Below are 17691 nucleotides of genomic sequence, written 5' to 3'. Positions count from 1 at the left end.
ATTTTAATATTTAAACTCATATGCAGCTAACTGAAGTCATGTAGCATTGACTTATGTTAGGTATTACCTTTGTGCTGAGAATTGCACAACCCGAGAACATTCAAAAGAGTAAGTTGAACATTGACACCAAAAACAGCATTTAAAAAGTTCTCATATTTTTTCCATTTCACTTAAAGACGTTGATAATGTGCTCATGTAATGTTTGCTTCAAGCTCTGTGTCAAAATTTATATTGTTTGAGTTAATGTATAGTGTTCACCGTTGACTAAAGATTTCCTGTGGGCTCACATGGAGGCACCAGATGCAGCAAGGAGCAGTGGGGTGATTTTTAACCCGAGTTTACATATTCAAATTAGCTTTAGGTACATTTATCACTTTCAGGTTCTATTTCAACAGTGTTGCCATTCTTGACAAAAATCTTTGCTTTTCATCTCTTTACTAGTTCCTTAGCTAAAGCCTGTCAATACCATTACTTCACAATTATGCTTCAATTTTGGCTTAAAATATCATGGTCTAACAGTCACTCATGTCATTGATTACCATGGCTTTGAGTAACTTTAGTAATGATGGCAGATTTTTTTATCACTAAGGGAGAGTCAAAAGAATAGCCTTAGGCACATACAGATACATACACATTGTCTTTCTCTACATTTTTAAAGTCACCAAGTGAAAGTATTCATGTGATGTAACCTGGGCCCAAAGCACATTTAGTCAGAAGATAAAATTCATTAAGTTTTCTGAGTGCGTTCTGAGTTTGGTCTGCTTTATGTAATGCTTGATCGCAGTGCTCCATACCATTTTTCCATTGTAGTTTCGTTATTCTTGCACTAATTTTGTATACGTTCCGGCTTCTGGGTCTGCTGATTAGATTGTGTTTATTACCATTTTAATTCAGCTGCGGTTTTCTTTATTCTCATAGTACTTTTTTATTCTCAGATTTTTCCAGTAAGCAAAACTTTGGTCACGTTGCTCCCTCATCCCCTGACTTTTCTAGTTGTTGAGATTATTTATCTTTTCTGCTGGCTTTTTGGTAGTTTTGGTTAAGGAGAATGAACTTCTGATCTCTTGCCTCCTAAGATTCATGTTTTCCTTACTGTCTTATGGCCTACCTAATTATTTGATTTTTTTTAAAGAAAAATGAGCAGTTCAAAAAGAACAATATGAAAATATATATCTATACATATAGATATATATGTTATTGTGATAGTAAGAACCCTAAAACTCATCTTATTGGAAGCATACATCAACTCAGACCATTTTACATACTGAAGTTTTTGATCAGCAACTTAATTTGTTGCCTACATAGAGTGGACGCCTGGTGTCACTGCAAATGTTTATTGAAAATGGTTTTTGATTGATTGCTGGACAATTTGACTTCATTTGTCCATGACCTGCTCTATCACTGATAAGAAAATTTTGATGTAATATTTCTGTTTATTATTTCAGGAACTAAATAACTACAATTGTTATTTGTAACACAAACGTAGTTTATTAACATTCAAACTCATCATACCTATATATATATATATATATATATATATATATACTTGTAGTTCTGTTGATGTTTCAAAAAGTCATCCTAAAATTTAAAGTGTTTTTCTATACTTCAACATTTTGTTAGGTCTTATTTAAATTAACTTTGTTCTTTTTTTTTAAAGTTAACTTAGAAAATAAGTAGTTTATGGTTTTTATTGATGTCTGGTGATAATTCCTGTTTGGAATACTTTGAAATAATAATTAGTGTTAATAATAATTAGTGTTAAGTGAATTTTGTCTTGATAATTATTATTTAATAAACTAACCACTAATTACTAATAAACTAATAACTATTTTTTAAACTGTCTTTATCTTGAATATGATGAATGATCATGTAGTTGAAAACTATAAAATATTTAGTTCATCATAATATTCTTTGGTCAATGTGTATGAGATCAATTTTTATAAAACTGCCATGTGTTTTCATTTTGTAGAAATCCAGATTTACTGTTTGCATTACAAATATATTTACAAATGTGGGCCATGGAAATGATGATTTAATGGTATCAGTGAAACTCTGGATCAAATAGAATGTTCTTTCAAATCATTTGTCAGAGCTTTAAGTTGTTAAATTTTATGTTTTCTAGCCAGTTATATCTTGAAAATGAAAGGCAGTTGAGGATATTATACCTATTAAGTACATAGCTCTTGGACCTGTAATTAAGGTGAAGTTTAGTGTTTGGACCAAAACTTCATTGCAGATACTAGATACACGTGCATGTCCCCAGTCTGGTTTGCGTTTGATGCCAGTGATAGCAGTGCAGGACACAGAGACCCAGTACTGGGTGCTAAGCTTCACATGGAGGAACATTCTAAGGTGGCAGCAGTGAACAGCACCTTTCACCTCTTCCACTTCCCTCTTAAATTAATGCTCCTCTTTGTGGAAATGGCAGAAGGAGAGTGTGAATTACTTGGTGTGAATAGTAATCATTCCCAGAGTCTTCAGAGTACCCAGGCCCTTCGGGTGGAGTGGGCACATGACCTTGCCAGAAGCAAATGCTCTTCCTTAAAAATACAGCCATTTCCTCTTCCCTTCTCATTTCGTGTCAGAATCTCTTCAAACAACAAAACGTTTTATTTTGAAAAGAACTTTTTAGATAAATGAATTATGCTCGCTAAAACATGCCTTCCCCATATATAAGGCCGAAAAGAAACAGAATCACAAATCTCGTCACTCCAAGACCACCCCGTTAGCTCCTGCTAATGTCTCATGTTCAGTAGTAACTTCTCTCACTTCTCACGTGCGTGTGCAAATGTATGTATAGAACTTTGTGTAAAAGCGAAGGGCACTAATCACAGTGTTTTGCTGCTGTATCTCACTCCTGCACCAGGGACATATTCCATTGTAGTTTTACAAATGCAGATTTACATTATAATCTGATGGCTTTGTAACCTATCATTTATATGTATCCTGATATTACTATTTAACGGTCATTTGTACTCTTTCTAAGTGTTTACTGTGGAAAGAATGTTGTGTGTAAATCTGGTCCCAAGTTACTGTTTCTCTTGTGTAATCTGTAGAACTGGAATTGCTGAAGTTACCCATATTTTGTTCCACTTGATCAGCCCTCCACCTTACTCTCCCAGCAAGGTGTGGTCGTCATTTTACTGTGTGTATTGGAAGAATGGAGGAGAATGATATTTTCATTTTACATGTTTTCTGTAACCAAATACAAAATTTGAGGTTTCAAAGAAATTTCTAATTTGCCTTGCATCAGATCAGTTTTAAAGTTCCTCTGGTACTCACGCATTCCACCATCCTTTTTATTAGCAATGCTTCAGTAGAAGAGACTGAAAACCATTCTGGGTATTTGAAACATCAAGTAGTGATTATCCAGTAAAAGAAAATAATGATGCTTAATATATTACATTTAGATTTCATAGCTTTATGTCTACTAGTTGTAATGTGAACATGTTTTATCAAACTCTTGATGTTCCAGGAAAGCTTTAACTTCCTATTTATTTGTTATTTATTTATTTAATGATTTAATGGAGGGGCTGGGGATTGAGCCCAGGACTTTGTGAATGCTAAGCATGTGCTCTACCACTGAGCTATACCCCATCTCTTGGAAATGTTTAATAGTTAAGTTTGTAATAAAGTGTCAAGGATTAATGGTAAATATGGCTATCTGTGTTCTAACCTAGAGTTAGCCGTCAGCCAGCCATTGGTAGGAGTTTTTACCTTGGCCAATGTTTAGGAATTATAAGGTATCTTAAGCTGTCATACCATATAGAATTGAATAATGATAAGTAAGGAATGGGTGTGATGGATCTTTGTTGTTGTTGTTGTTGTTGTTGTTGTAAATAAAACTGAGACCTTTCCTGGCTCTTCGGGTGACAGCGAGTGAGAGCGGGGCCCACCTTTACCACCTTATGATTGCCAGGCAGTTTTGTCACCTGTAAAAGTCAGTGAATGTTCTGCAAGGACTCAGTCTTCACCCCCATCCTGAAATGCTTTACCCTCCTCTTGAGCTGGGTGGAGTGAGTGGCGGCCCCGGTGCTCCCCCGCGGGCTTGGAGTTGGGGCGGGCTTTGCTGGCCCAGCAGCGGTCGGGACGCGTTCCTCCAGCCAACTCTGCCCCGCGTGGGCGCCCTCCCCTCCCGCAGCCCGCCGCCCGCCCAGCCCTGGAGGTGAGCCTGGGCTCCCTGTCCGAGGGGGCTGGCCTGAGTCTGGGTCGGGGCTTGGGGGGCGCCGCTCTGGACCGCGAGCTGAACATGGCAGAATTCAGTCTGTGTTGTTCAGGAAGGTGCACAGTGTTTACTTTCTGAGAGAAAGATGTTGCCCTCATACATATTTACAGGTTTTAAATTGATTTTCTGAAATGTTTTATATGGTTTCTTTTACATCCGACTAGGTTTAATCAGAAAATTTAAAAGGGCAGATTTAAGAAATGGGTCAGTCTTAACAGAAAACGTATAAGCTTGTTCTGATTCTGCATGAAAAAGAAAGTTTGGTATTTCCACTTCCGTCATATTTATATGTTATAGGAGCCAGGGAAGCTGGCTTGTGTTACCTGGGGTCTGGGTGTCAGCAGTGAGTGGCAGAGATAATGTGGTTTTTATCAATATTAATACTTACTGGGGTGCCGTTTCAAAAAGGTCAGGAATGACGGAGCGAAAAATTTTCACAAGAATGCTTTTCAACGTGTCTTGAAAACATGAAGCCGTTTAACCCCCTTGATTGCCCTTGGCTGCTGAGGAGAGGCTGCACTCGGAGAGCCAGGACGTGGCCGGGAATACAGACTAGCCAGCCCGCGCCCGCGCTTTGGCGGCTGCTGTGACCCGAGCGGGGGGATCAGGGGCGACCCAGTGTCAGTTGGAGTCACACACGTCATCGTCTCTTTTCTTTCTTTTGTGTGGAGAATACTTTGCACACTTGAGTTACTTGTAAACCATCACACATTTGTAGACTGGTCTAGTGATTTTCTGGGAGGAACTGTTGTTTTAATAATTACTCAGTTTTTATTGAATTGCCATCATCAGTGATTTAAAAAAAAAAGACCTCTTAATATTGCGAGGCTGGACTTTTTTTTTTGAAATCTGACTGTCCAATCACAGTTTTTCTACACATGCCATGTGACAGATGTCTAGCATTACCAGGGAAGATCATATTAATTTACTTTAATTAACATGTGACTTTAGGAGCCTTAGATTAATCAGCACGTGACTCCTGCTTATTTTTGTACTCTTGTGGGAATTTTTCGCCACCAAATGCAAACACCAGGCTGAAAATATTGCTTTGTTTGTGCGTGGAGTGAATATTCATCGCAGTAGTACTGTACATCTAAGAAAACAGAAAGTAATTAAAATGTTGATTGCTGTAGTAAATCTCTAAAATGTGCTATTATTTGTATTTCGTATGTGCTCACCTTTCTGAAAAGTTAGCTTTTGCACAACAACCTACCCTGATTATCTGATATCCTCCGGAAGGTGAGCTGGGTTGTTTCCTATATTACTTAGGAAAAAATTTCTTTTCACAATTGAAAATGTCAGCATCAATTTAAAGTAACACTAAGCATGTGCTTGCTCTCTGAATATTATCCTCCAGCCACCCTGCCGAGGCTCTGGCTGTGACAGTTTGATTAGATCATCAATCCTCACTGTTAACAGCACTTTTCCTGAACACCTGGGCTGCCGGGTCACATCTGAATCCAGCTACCGTTGTTCCTGTGACCCAACGTGCGCTCACCATCGCAATTTACATTATGTGCGCAAATTAAAAGTTACCTTATAACAACAGTTTACTTTAAAAAATGACCTCGTTTTCCCCTGCGTGAAAGTTAAGTTACAGGAGTTGCGTTTTGTATGATGAAAGGCTCTTTTAGACGTAGTCACCCGCCACGATGAAGGTGTGTTCCTTTTTTCTTTTTATTTAGGCTCTTCAGTTAGAATCTCTCTAATAAAAATAATCTTGTCTTTCATCTTCTTCTTGTGCTATTTAGAAATCTGCTTTGATTGCATTTTTAAAATTTGATTACATTTACCAGATTTAAACCTAAATAAATAATTGAATTTGTCATATATTGCTGGAAGTCTTTCTGCTCCTAAATTTTCCACTTGGACTGTCACATGGTCTGATTTATACTTTCCTATTTATAGTTGTAGTGATAGAGATAAATACCTACTTAGATTTTCAATGCAAATTGTTTCGTAGCACGTTGCAACATAGGCATGCTGTTAAATCTAGCATTATTGGAGTTTTTGATACCATAATTATCTTTTGTTTTCCTCACAACTTTTTATTTGCATAATGAGAGGAGGAAAATACACAAATTTATGTCATTAAAATTGATAATACTTTGGAGTAGTGACTCGACTTCTGTTACTCAGCCGAGCTTGACTGTCCAGGTTTGAACAGTGCCAAGGGTTTCTGCCTGGTACTGGCAGAGACAAAGAAGAGTCTGACGCAAATTGTAGCTGCTGTTTTACCTGGAACTTATTGTTTTTCAGGTTTTAACTCATTATTTTAAGGCAAATGTGAACATTGTAGAAGCACATCAAAGTGGTCTGCTGTTTTGTTGAGAAAATCATAATATCCCCTCTGATTTCTCAACTGTTTAATGCTTTCACACTTTCATATTTAATGCAAGAGTATATGGGTGTACATATTTAAAAAGACTTTCCTATTTCTGATACACTGTATTTTTTCTAAAGATGTAAGTCTTTTGGAATCATTAAAATTTTTCATCCTTATTTTTTTTACTGACCTGTAACTTCATAAGTAATAGGACATAGGAGAATGTTACTGACTAATATTGAATGTTCACAAGTAAGGTTATGCTTCGTGGTGATCGAAGCCAGCACGCATGCGGTGAGGCTCTCTGCGCTCTTCCGGGCAGCGAGCGGGCCGTGGCGCTGGAGCTGTGGACACGCACACCCATGTGAAGCCTCCTCGCTTGCCTCGGACTCGTCAGGCTTTCGTCTGCATGGCTGATGAGCGTAGCAGAATCTTTCTCGTATCGGAAAACCTGCAGCAGTTGTGCACTCCTAGGCGTTTGACAGTGGCACAGTGTGGTATGTTGGAAAGTTCATTTGCTTAATAACCAGTTGACCTACTTTTAATTCAGCCTTTTCTCTATCCAGCTGTGTGACCTTGTGTACGTTACTTTAAATCTCTGTCTCGGTCTGTGCATGTGAGGAATTCTAGAAAGAAAGTGAGAGCCGGGGTCACAGCCCTTGAGTCCCGGCTGCGTCCATAAGTAGCTTTATTTCCTTGGACAAATCTCTTTGACTCTCTGAGTCTTAATTTCATTATCTGTTAAGCTCATATGATAAGATGTAGAGTCTTGTGAGGATCAAACGAGATAATAAATGAAAAGAACTGTGAGGGAAATAAAATAACACGGTGTCATAATGAATACAACTCTAGCAAAGGATTATTAAAGTCTAGTACCTGAGTTTTAATCCTAACACAGCCGTTTTATTAACTGATGCAGCCTTAGCCAAGTTATGTAATCTCTGAGACTCGGGTTACTCAACCAAAAATACAGGGAACAACTCCTTCCTTTCAAAACTCTTATGAGGAGTAAATTAGCTGAGCTTAAGTGTGTAAGTGGCACAGCAGCGTTTGCTTGACATCTCGAAGGTGTTCTCCAAGCAGGATCACCGTTACCTTGTGCATATCATTCACTTAGCAACGTTTTCCGATGCCCAGCCCGGTCTTAAGTTCTCAGGGTGGAGTGGTGAGCGAGAGCAAGACTCTTGTGGAAGAGGCAGAAAATGTGCGAGCAAATCGATGGCTTTAGAAAGCAGGAATGATTTGGGACGAGAGGCTCAAAGTGACAGGTGAGCAGGGTTGGTATTAGATTGTTCAGGTGAGGCAATTCCAGAGCGTGTTGTAAAAACTCCTTTTGAGATTACTGTAAACTCCCAGGCAGTTGTAAGAAGCACTACTCTTTATTTTAGTACACAGACTATGAAGCTACAAATCAGAGTATTATTTCTGAGGCATTTTGAGTAGAAACTTGAATGATAAGAAAGAATGGATCGGAGAGCATTCCGGGGGAGGGAGCAGAGGGTGCATATTTGAGGTGGGGACCACTTGGGTGCCTCGGATTTGCAGAGTGGGGTCACTGTGTCGGGCCCCATGCACGAGGAGGCGAGCGTGCCGGGTGCAGCCAAGCCGTGGTCTGACCTGCAGGACCCTGCAAGTCGTCGTGAGGGGCTCGTGGGCTTTGTGCCATGGAAAGGTTTCAAAAGGGCAGGAGCACCAGTTGCGTTACAAGACAGTGCTCAACGTCTCCCTGTGAAATTTTTCAAAATCTCGACCACGCCCCATTTTTAAATCAGACCTCAGTGTTTTCATCATTAAGTATAAATAGTTGCCCAGGATGTAACTTCAGTGTATAGTAAAAGTTGACATCTTAAAATATTATTTATGCCACTTAGAAAAAATCCGGTAGCCTGTGAATACCATGATGAGTTGATACACACTATCGTCCACTTACAAAAATGCGTAACTAGGCTCTTCTTTAACTGTCGGAAAACGTGTATTTGTTTTTCTCCTTGAGCTCGTATATCTTGCTCACTTCCTCTACAGATCTTTCATGGTTTTATATGTGGAAATTTTTTCATAATTATCCTGTAATTTCTGTCTGTGTGGGCATATACGTGTCTATATATACATACAGTGCAATAAGGTTATTTTTTATTGTCTCTTGGCCATAAAGCTCTAAATGTTTAATTGTCTGGAAGAGATTATTATTATAATTATTACTGATACTCAGTTGATTGAAACAACAAAACTGATGCAAAAACTGATAAATTATTCAACATGTAAAGCATAATATCATTGGAATTGCATTTCTTATTGAGAGAAGGAGCATTTTAAAAATTTCAATTCATGTGCCAGTAGATGACTGTTATTGCTAGAATGAAACAGAGTCTGGTAGAAATACTAGCAAACATGAATGATACTGAGATACTATAATTGTGGGGCTTAGAAATGAAGTTCTAATGATTTTTAGGTACATTGTTTATACGTTTTATATGTTTATGGATTGTTTATATTATGCCATTATAGTTGGATCAGTTCCACTGATTTAAAGGTTAATCGGATTCTGCTAAGTGCATATGGTAGGAGAGGCTGAGTTGAGCAGAAAGGTTCTCGGTGAGTAGACAGATGTGTGCACTTAGTAAAAACTGCAGTCAGCCACGTTCTTTGTGTCAAAGTCAGTGATGATATTCCTCCTACAAGTTGAACAAATATTTAAGAAAATACATATGTTGAATCACCTCTGAGAAATGTTTCCGTTGCTGACATACCACTGGAGGTAAGTGTAGAATCTTACTTCTTCCTCCTAGAAATCACAAAAAGTAACAACTGAGACAGAGTGCGAGGTGGGGGTGAGCGTGTCCCTTCCCCTGACTCATCGCAGGGAATTTGTAGATAGGGTTTGCTTTCTGACAGATTATTTCCCAGGGTTCTTCAGAAATAAAGCAGAAACGGAGGTGATCTCACTCTAGACAAGGCACGGATCTTTGCCATGAGTTTTGTTGTTTTAGAGAAATGAAGTCCATTCGCTTTGGTATCTCTTCCCTGCTCTCTTTGTTTTGTCTTGTTTAGAAGTGGTGCCCTTCACTGGTAGTCATTCAGGACTGATGAGGCAAGTTCTCTGAGCAAAACTTGTCATCACTGTCACCATTCCATCTACACCAAGCCTGAATTTAGGTCAAGCATCCTGTGTCCCTTTTTCTAGAAACACGTACAAACAAGGAAAGCCTGGAAGCTCTACCAGGTTTATGGTGCCTTGCTTTTAAAAAAGGCTTCTCCAGTAACAGCCGTTTCTCTGGTTCCGCAGTGGCTTTTTACCACTTCGGAGCGCAGTGCAGAGTGGGTGAGAGGCACGCCTTTCTCCTGCCCAGCGAGAGAAGAGCCCTGTGGAGCAGTGTGTGGCTGCGGGGAACGAGCGCTGCGATTCTCCCCCGAGGGGCATCATGGGGGGTCAGAGGAAGGAAAGGCAAATGGGGCAGGCGCAGGAATTGATTCCTTGAGACTGTCTGGGCATTCCTGTACCCTCTGGTGTGTGGAGCTGACTGGTCTGAGTTGGAAGATCACGGTGTAGAGCGGAGACTGGGGAACCCTGGAAGGGGCCAGTTCAGGTGAGAGACAGTAGTGGTTTGGACCAACACAGTAGGATGGTCAGGTTTGTAATACATTTTGATGGCACTTGCTGAAGGCTTGACTGTAGGACAGGAGAGGAGTCGGGGTGGAATGGATTGCGTCAGTGGGGAGCCTTTAACTGGGATGCAGAAGGTGGGAAGGGGTGGTGATGGGAGGCGTGTTTGTGATTCTGGAGGCAGAGGCAGGGGCCAGCACTGAAAAGACCTGGCAGGAGGTGGCAGCCTGGCCCTGCTGGCTGGAGCACCGACGCTGGGGGTGACCGCTTCCCGCGCACGAGGCTGGGAGGGGACTGAGCTGTCGTGGTCCACTTGCAGGTCGGGAAGCTGGAGGGGAGGCTGGAGGGGAAGCAGGGCAGCTTCTGGGGGAAACATCGAACAATGAGCAGGGAAAGTACTTCAATGAGGGACTTGATGTTTGGGTGGAATATTGTCTGTCATCAAGACGCAGTTAGGTTGCCAGACTTTTACTGAGTCGGAGCCAGAGTTTGTTGCTCGGGATGCTGTTTGAGATTCCACCGTTCCCCAGGCCCTCGAGTGCTGGAATGTCCGGCCTCCCTCTGAAGACAGTGCCTGGGCCTTGGCCCGGAGCTTGGGCAGACAGGGCTTTTCTGGTGACCTTGCTGATGCAAGAAATCAGAAGGTCTCCTCCACTGGTGATGGGCCTCTGTCTTGTCCCAGCTCTCCACAGTCATTCTGAAAAAACAGGCCAGTCAGGCCGGGCTGCATTTCCTTTTCCTCGAGAGAATCGTTATGGCGTGAGGAGATTCCGAGTCACCTCACTGTCGTCGTCCCGCGTGGCATAGCGTCGTGTTCGGTTAGGGACACGGGGGCTGCGGTGTAACTGCAGAGTATCTGCCCTTGGGCAGTCTCTTTGGGGACTTCCCCAGTGATTTATTTTTCCCCGTCTTTTCCTAAAAACATATTTTTATATGTTTATGTTTCTGAGGTAGATTAAAATAATGAGAGGCCTTTATTCCACAATTTATTGTTTCTATTTTTATATTTTTAAACGATGCTAATTTCATGGTCGGTATTTTGTACGTCATAAACTTTCGTAGTTAACTCACTTGTGAGTGTGAGAGCTCTGGCATATAGTTTTGTATTTTTGAAAATTCTTTTGAGATGTTGATGAAACTGTCACAGTTACTCTCTTGTTTTGTATTTTAATTATCAGAGAAATTTGTGTATCCTCTAGTAATGGTCTTATCACTTGATATATTGACATGTCTTCTTAGAATTCATTAGGGTTATGCTGTTAAATCCGTGGGTGCTTTAAAGGTGAATGGCGTTCCATAGTCACATCCTTCTCTTAGTTTAGACTGTGAGCAGATGGAGGAAGAAGTAATTAATGTGATTAGGTCAGATACCATGTTTACATTCATCTCACTCATTGCATCAGGCAAGTGCAGTTCACAGTTTTGTTTTTTAACCAGTCAGTTTAATTTTAATTTTATTAAATTGTGTTTGTCTTCTGTTCTCTGTAGTTCTGAGGTTTTCTTTGTGTGTTGCTTCATGGTTGTATTTTTCCTTTATTTCAGTGACCTTAATCTTTGCTTCTTACTCTGTTACCATGTTCTTGTCTTCTTATCTTTGAATGGAACAGCCATGAGACTTGGAGAGCATGGCCATTGTTTCTGATTTTGTCTTAGCTCTGCCACTTAGGAGTTGTGAGAACTTTGGCAAGTAGCTTAGACTTTCTGTGTAGAAAAGGAAGTAATAATAATATTTATCTCACAAAGTTGTGAACTGTAAGTGACACATCGTAAGTTTTCTGTTCAGTATGTTGCCTACAAGGCCTTCTTGTACCTGATTCAGGTATACCGTCTTCAGTCCAGTTTCCCTCCACGCCGCGATGGAAAAGCCAGAACTTGATTTTCCCACAGCACTGCATTTATTTTTCTAGGTGACCTGTCATTCTGTGGAAGACAGTGTCTCTTTCCTTCACCCTAGCTGCTTTCATGACTTTCTTTTCATCTTTGGTTTTCTGCACCTTGATTGTAATGTGATGTGTGTGTGTGTGGACGTGCACGCATGTGCCTGGGTGTGCCGATATGCATGCGTGTGTTTTCATTCCGCTTGGGGTTTGCCGAGCCTCTTGAGTGTGGAGGTTGATGTCTTCCTTTCACTTTGGAACTTCGTGGCTGTTAGGTCTGTGGATATTGCTTGTCTCCCCCTCTTCTCCTGGCCCCCAAATACGTGCACATGAGGCCTTAGTTCTACCGTGTTCAGGTGCCCGCATGCTTTGCTTCAATCTGTTCTTCCCACTCTTTTCTCCTTGGTCTTCAGTTTTGGTATTTTTCTATTGACTGTCTCAGAATTCACTAATCATGTCCTTTGCTATGTCGACTTTTCTTTCAAACCATCCAGTGAATGCTTAATGAAAGATACTTCACTTTTTAGTTCTACCATGTTCATCCGATTTTTTCATGTAGGTTGCAGTTTCCTTTTACTGTTCTCCATTTTTTTGGATTCCGTTTGCTTTTCCACACAAATCCTTAGAATTTGAGACATGAACATTTTTACGCTCAGGGTTGTGCATGTTCTCGATGGGAAGTCGTAGAACTTCTGTCCTGGAAGCTGTGGTACGAAAGGACCTTCTTGGCTTTGTTACCACTCTGCTGCTTTGTTGCTGGATCCACCCAGTAAAGAGAATTCTTTGCTTCTAGTAACGATCCTACTGCGGTATCTGTGCTACCGTGGCTGTTGCCGAGTGTGATGTGGGGAACGGCCCGCCTGAGTCAGCCCTCCGCGAGGTTCACGTGGTGGAAGAGCTGAGTGGAGTTTCCCCACATCTTACACTTTCATTCTCATTTTGATTCTCTTGTGTTGAAAACTTTCTTCTTGTTTTCTTATGTTTGGGTTTATTTCTATCTTTTCTTACTAATTTAAGCATACCTAATCACAAGTAATACATTTTAAAAAAATTACTTTTCTGTTAATTTGAAGTCTGCTTTTTGCAAAAAGGAGTATTTTCCTAGTTACACTAAAAGCAAATACAATATACACAAAGACAACATCTAAATGCTTTCTCTAGATAATGCACTTGTAAGAAAATAAATGAAATAATACTTTAATGTTTGCTGAGCTCAATATAGAAGTTGTTTTTACCTAAGGTGACAAGTGTATGATAGTACTTTTAGATATAAAAATGTGGTAACTAATTGTTGTCTTTTCAATAAAATGGAAACGGCTTAGGTAGAATTCTTTTTCTCTCAATTCTATTTTTACAAACAAATGAATTTGAAAACCTTTTTGAACAGTCCTAATTCTTAATCTTCCTGTGGTTAACTAATCCTCCATGTGTCATTATCCCGCATCTTGTTGGCTTGTTGTATGTTTGGTGGCTTTGGTTTATTTAATTCCTGAATTTGGTGATATATAAGGTGAAAACCACTTTTTTGTATTTTTTACTCAATAGTGATATGATCAGGTGGCATTTGTCACTTAAATTTATATCCATAAAACTCAATATACAGAATATTATCCTAGTAAGTACATAATCTAACTGCTGAAAGTACTCTGCATTTTAACATGCAGATATATTAGTGGTCTTGACTTTTTGTCAATATTTGTGTCAATAAAGATATAAGCCCGCTCTAAAATTGTGGATGCAGTTTATGTGCAGATGATCAGGAAGGAATTGCTTTCTGTAGACCTTTATTTTGATGTATTTCTTTTCCTTTTCTTTGTTAAATTTACTAATGATCTCATTGATTCTCTTCTATGTTTGTGTGCTGAAATTTCTCTCTGAATAAAATCTCATTGCTGTTTTATGTTAGTTATTTTCACAGTTGATTTTTCATTAATCTGAAGGCTTAGTGTGCTCAGAATTCTAGCAAATACCTGAAGTCAGGTGCTCAGCAGTTTGGAGGAAGGGCTGCGGGCACTTTTCTGTAGTGCTCGTGTGTTTTATGCTGCATCTGAATGGCAGCTCGATACAAAACCTACCAAACGTGTCATTATTACTGTAATTTCCTTTACTTTGATGAAATTTGTGTTCTTATTTCATTTTATAAATAGCTCCCACACTTCCCCTTACTTGATTCTTTGGTTGGCATTTGTTCCTAAAAGTCATATCATTGCTCTTTAGTTAATATGCAGAAATACCTGTGATAATTTGTGGATATAAAGGAGTGACTGTCGCTATACTATTTTTTTTAATAAAATACAAAATACAAAGTAAATTGTGCATTTCTGTACCTCACTTAGGGCATTTACTTACAAATTACTATTAAAATTATGCCACTATTTAAGACATTCACTTGTTTAAAAAATAAATACATATTTAAATAGATACACATATACATACATACGTAAACATTGATTAAGACCTGTGTGTTCAAAATCCCCTGGTGGTGGTTGGTGGTTTAGGGGCACATGAAGATAAATTAAAAACTAGTAAATACTCCTAAGAAGCTGCTGTATTGGGCAGGAATCATTTTAAGTGTGACCATGAAGTATATTTTACAGTGTATTTTTGCAAACCATTTAAAAGCCAATGGTAGAGTCTAAAGCTGCCATGGATTTTAAACATACAGAATTGGGGATTATCTGTAGTGTAGTGGGCAGAGTCAGAGCATATTGTGTGTCTTAACTGGCTCAAAATTTCATTCTCAGATATCTTTTTTTTTCTTTTTTTGAAATGTATAATGGAAGTCTGTAAGGTGATAATTTATACGCTGACCCAGCTTGGAAGTGTGAGGTGGCCGTTGACCTCACTGTACAAATGGGGTTTGCATCCTGCACATCCAGAGTTTGATTGGTCACATGTGCCACGTTTCCCGTCTGAGTTATTCACGGAAGTCACAGGTGGTGGAGCAGTGCTGACCACGTGAGAATGCACCCCTGTGCTTCCCAGGCCTGGAACCCGTACCTTGTTTCCTGGGGTCAGATTCCCCTAAGCTTGATTTATTAACATGGGTTGTTCTTCAATTCCCAGCATGTAGGTAATGAAGTTAAGTTAGGGTACTACATTCCAGTGTCATTTTAATCTACATCTCTCACACATTGTGCTATTTATGTCTTGTGTTGTCCTTGATTTATATGTAATATGCCCTCAATATATACTTAACAATTCAAGTTTGATTTTTTGCTTCTGCGTAGAGAATGGCTACTCATGGGTTTATTTTTAGGTTATCAAAAGAAATTGTTTCTCTGTAATATTTTCCTTCCTTTGACTAAAATAAACAAAACTCTTTTTACACACAGATGTATTTTATTTCAGCAGCTGCCTTCTTAAACACTTTTTAAAAACACATTTTGGTTAAATCAGAAATCCAAACAGAAAATGCAGCACAGAGGAATCACACAGGTATCTGTGGCCCTCTCTGGAGGACCGAGGAGTGGATAACATTCATTCATGTGACTAGTTTCCAATCTTAACAGTCATTATTCAGTACATTTCAATAATATAACTTTAAAACATATTTTTCATTGTATGGAAGGCCACTGAACAAGAAAAAAAAAAGAAACTGAATGTGAGTAGCGACTAAAGCATGTTGGCACGACTCCTGATAAATGATAAAGGAAGTAATTTCTCCCTCCCCCGCTCCCTCTCCCCCCGCCCTTCTGTACTGAGACGTGTCACAGCTGGAGACGCAGCTTGGTTGTGACATGCCTTCCACCTCCCTGAGAGGTGGTGCCACATGTCAACAGATTCTGAAGCCTTCACGGAAGTGCTGGAGCATCTTGGTCAGGTGTACAGAATTGGAGCCTCTGTGAGCGTCATTCCTGAAATCATAGCGAGGATAATAGGGAAGAAGCCTGGAAGAAATAGCTGCGGATGCTGGCTTTGGGGTGAAACATGCTCATCCCACATGTTTGGTACTCTTGTTTTATTGGGGGCAAATCTTGATCATTCTGAAGTCTTCTTTTCCCCTCCTCTACATCATTTTCATGAACAAAATTTACTTAAAGGGAAGCATTATTGTTGCTTCTAAGAATCTTCTTATCTTCAAAACAGATTTTGTGGGAGTGATAGGGTCTTCCTACTACAAGGAGATGGAAGTCTGTCAGTGTGCATTCATGGAAGGCCTTTCTCCAGGGCTCTGGGCTGATGGAAGTCCAGGCGGCTGGTTTTCTGGTTACTTGGAGAAGCTTAGAAGCCCTAAAGCAAAGAGAGCTTTCCATGCCCTTTAGACCATGCCCCGCTCACTTGTTCTGTGCATTTCATTTCATTTATCTCAGTCATAATTTGTCAAGGTGATAGACTCTTCTCTCTTCAAGGTTGATCTCTCTGGCAGTTGGCTGAAGTGCTGAGTGTGTGGTGGTGTTTCATGGAGCCCTGTTTCTTTAGAAATCATAAGAGCAAGCTTTTAAAGTTAAAGAACTGTCTTTGTCCTTCTCTGGTCTGGGGAACAACAATCTCACATCTGCTTCTGTGATGTTTGTGGGGTGAAGGTGGGGGTGGGGGTTGGGTAGAGATGTTTACCAATAATTTTAATATTTTCCAACAAAACAAAATTGAGATCTCTCTATCTGCTTAAATGTCTGCCTCACATTTATTAGTGCTTGGTGCCCCAGCTCCTCTGGTGAGTTCCCATAGTTGGAATGGAAGAATGGCGGTGGCTCAAAGTGTAGGGTGGGCGGTGGTAGATCGGGGAGCAGAAGTCCTTGTCCTGCCTCCAGAGGGCGCTGCCCATCTCTGTGCTGAGGACCAGGGACACAAGACCCTTCCAGACTCCCTAGGTTCCGAGGGAAGTTTTGTAGGACTTTTGGTTTGAAATAATTTCAAACTTAGAGAATCATACAAAGAAATCCTGAAGATTCTTTGTCCAGAGACCCTGTTCAGGTTTTCTCCTATTCCAGTAACTCCTTAATAGGAGAAGGATCTAGTTCTCGGCCCCTGGCAACCACCATTCAGCTCTCTGTCTCAATGAGTCCACCTCCTCCAGGCACTGCCTCCTACAAGCGGAATCCCACAGTCTTTGTCCTTTTGTGACGTACTTACTTCCCGTAGCATAGTGCCCTTAACGGTTCACTCATGTCGTAGCAGGTGTCAGAATTTCTTTCCTTTTTTAAGGTTGAAAAATATTCCATTCTGTGTATAGACCACACTTTTTTATTTGTTCATCCATCAGTGGAAAATTGATCTGCTTCTGCCTTTTGGCTCTTGTGAGTAATGCTGGTACAGGGCAGTGCATCACGGCTGTACAGATACCTATTTGAGACCCTACTTTCAATTCTTTTGGTGTATACCCGGGAGTGGAATTGCTGGATCATGAGACAAAGTATTAAGTTTAATTTTTTGAAGAACCCCCATACTGTTTTCCAGAGCTGCTACACCATTTGCATTCCCATGAGCGGTGCAGAGGGATTCCAGTTTCTGCACATCCACGCTGACATGTGGTATTTCTGGGTTTTCGACAGTAGCCCCGTCCTGGCGAGTGGGAGGTGGGAGGGAGCCTGTTCCAGCTGCGTTTTCTTCTTAGTCCTCCTTCACCTCTTTGCTGTGCTTTTTCTCTCACTGTTTATGAGTTCCTTACACAGGAACTTGAAAGTTTATTTGGTTTTTTACCTTCATTTTTTAAAATAGT

At 40.2% G+C, this 17691-nt stretch overlaps 1 protein-coding gene across 3 annotated transcripts in view; it reads left to right on the top strand.

Moving 5' to 3' along the window:
* Positions 1 to 17691, top strand: part of ZNF407 (zinc finger protein 407) — a 368187-nt gene that overhangs the window by 160417 nt on the left and 190079 nt on the right. The gene's annotated exons all lie outside the window — the stretch shown is intronic.

Source organism: Vicugna pacos, chromosome 30 (genome assembly GCF_048564905.1).
Source record: "Vicugna pacos chromosome 30, VicPac4, whole genome shotgun sequence".
In the NCBI taxonomy this organism is placed as follows: Eukaryota; Metazoa; Chordata; class Mammalia; order Artiodactyla; family Camelidae; genus Vicugna; species Vicugna pacos.
The sequence above is the reverse complement of the archived record's forward strand: the minus strand, read 5'-3'. Positions and strand labels throughout refer to the sequence as shown.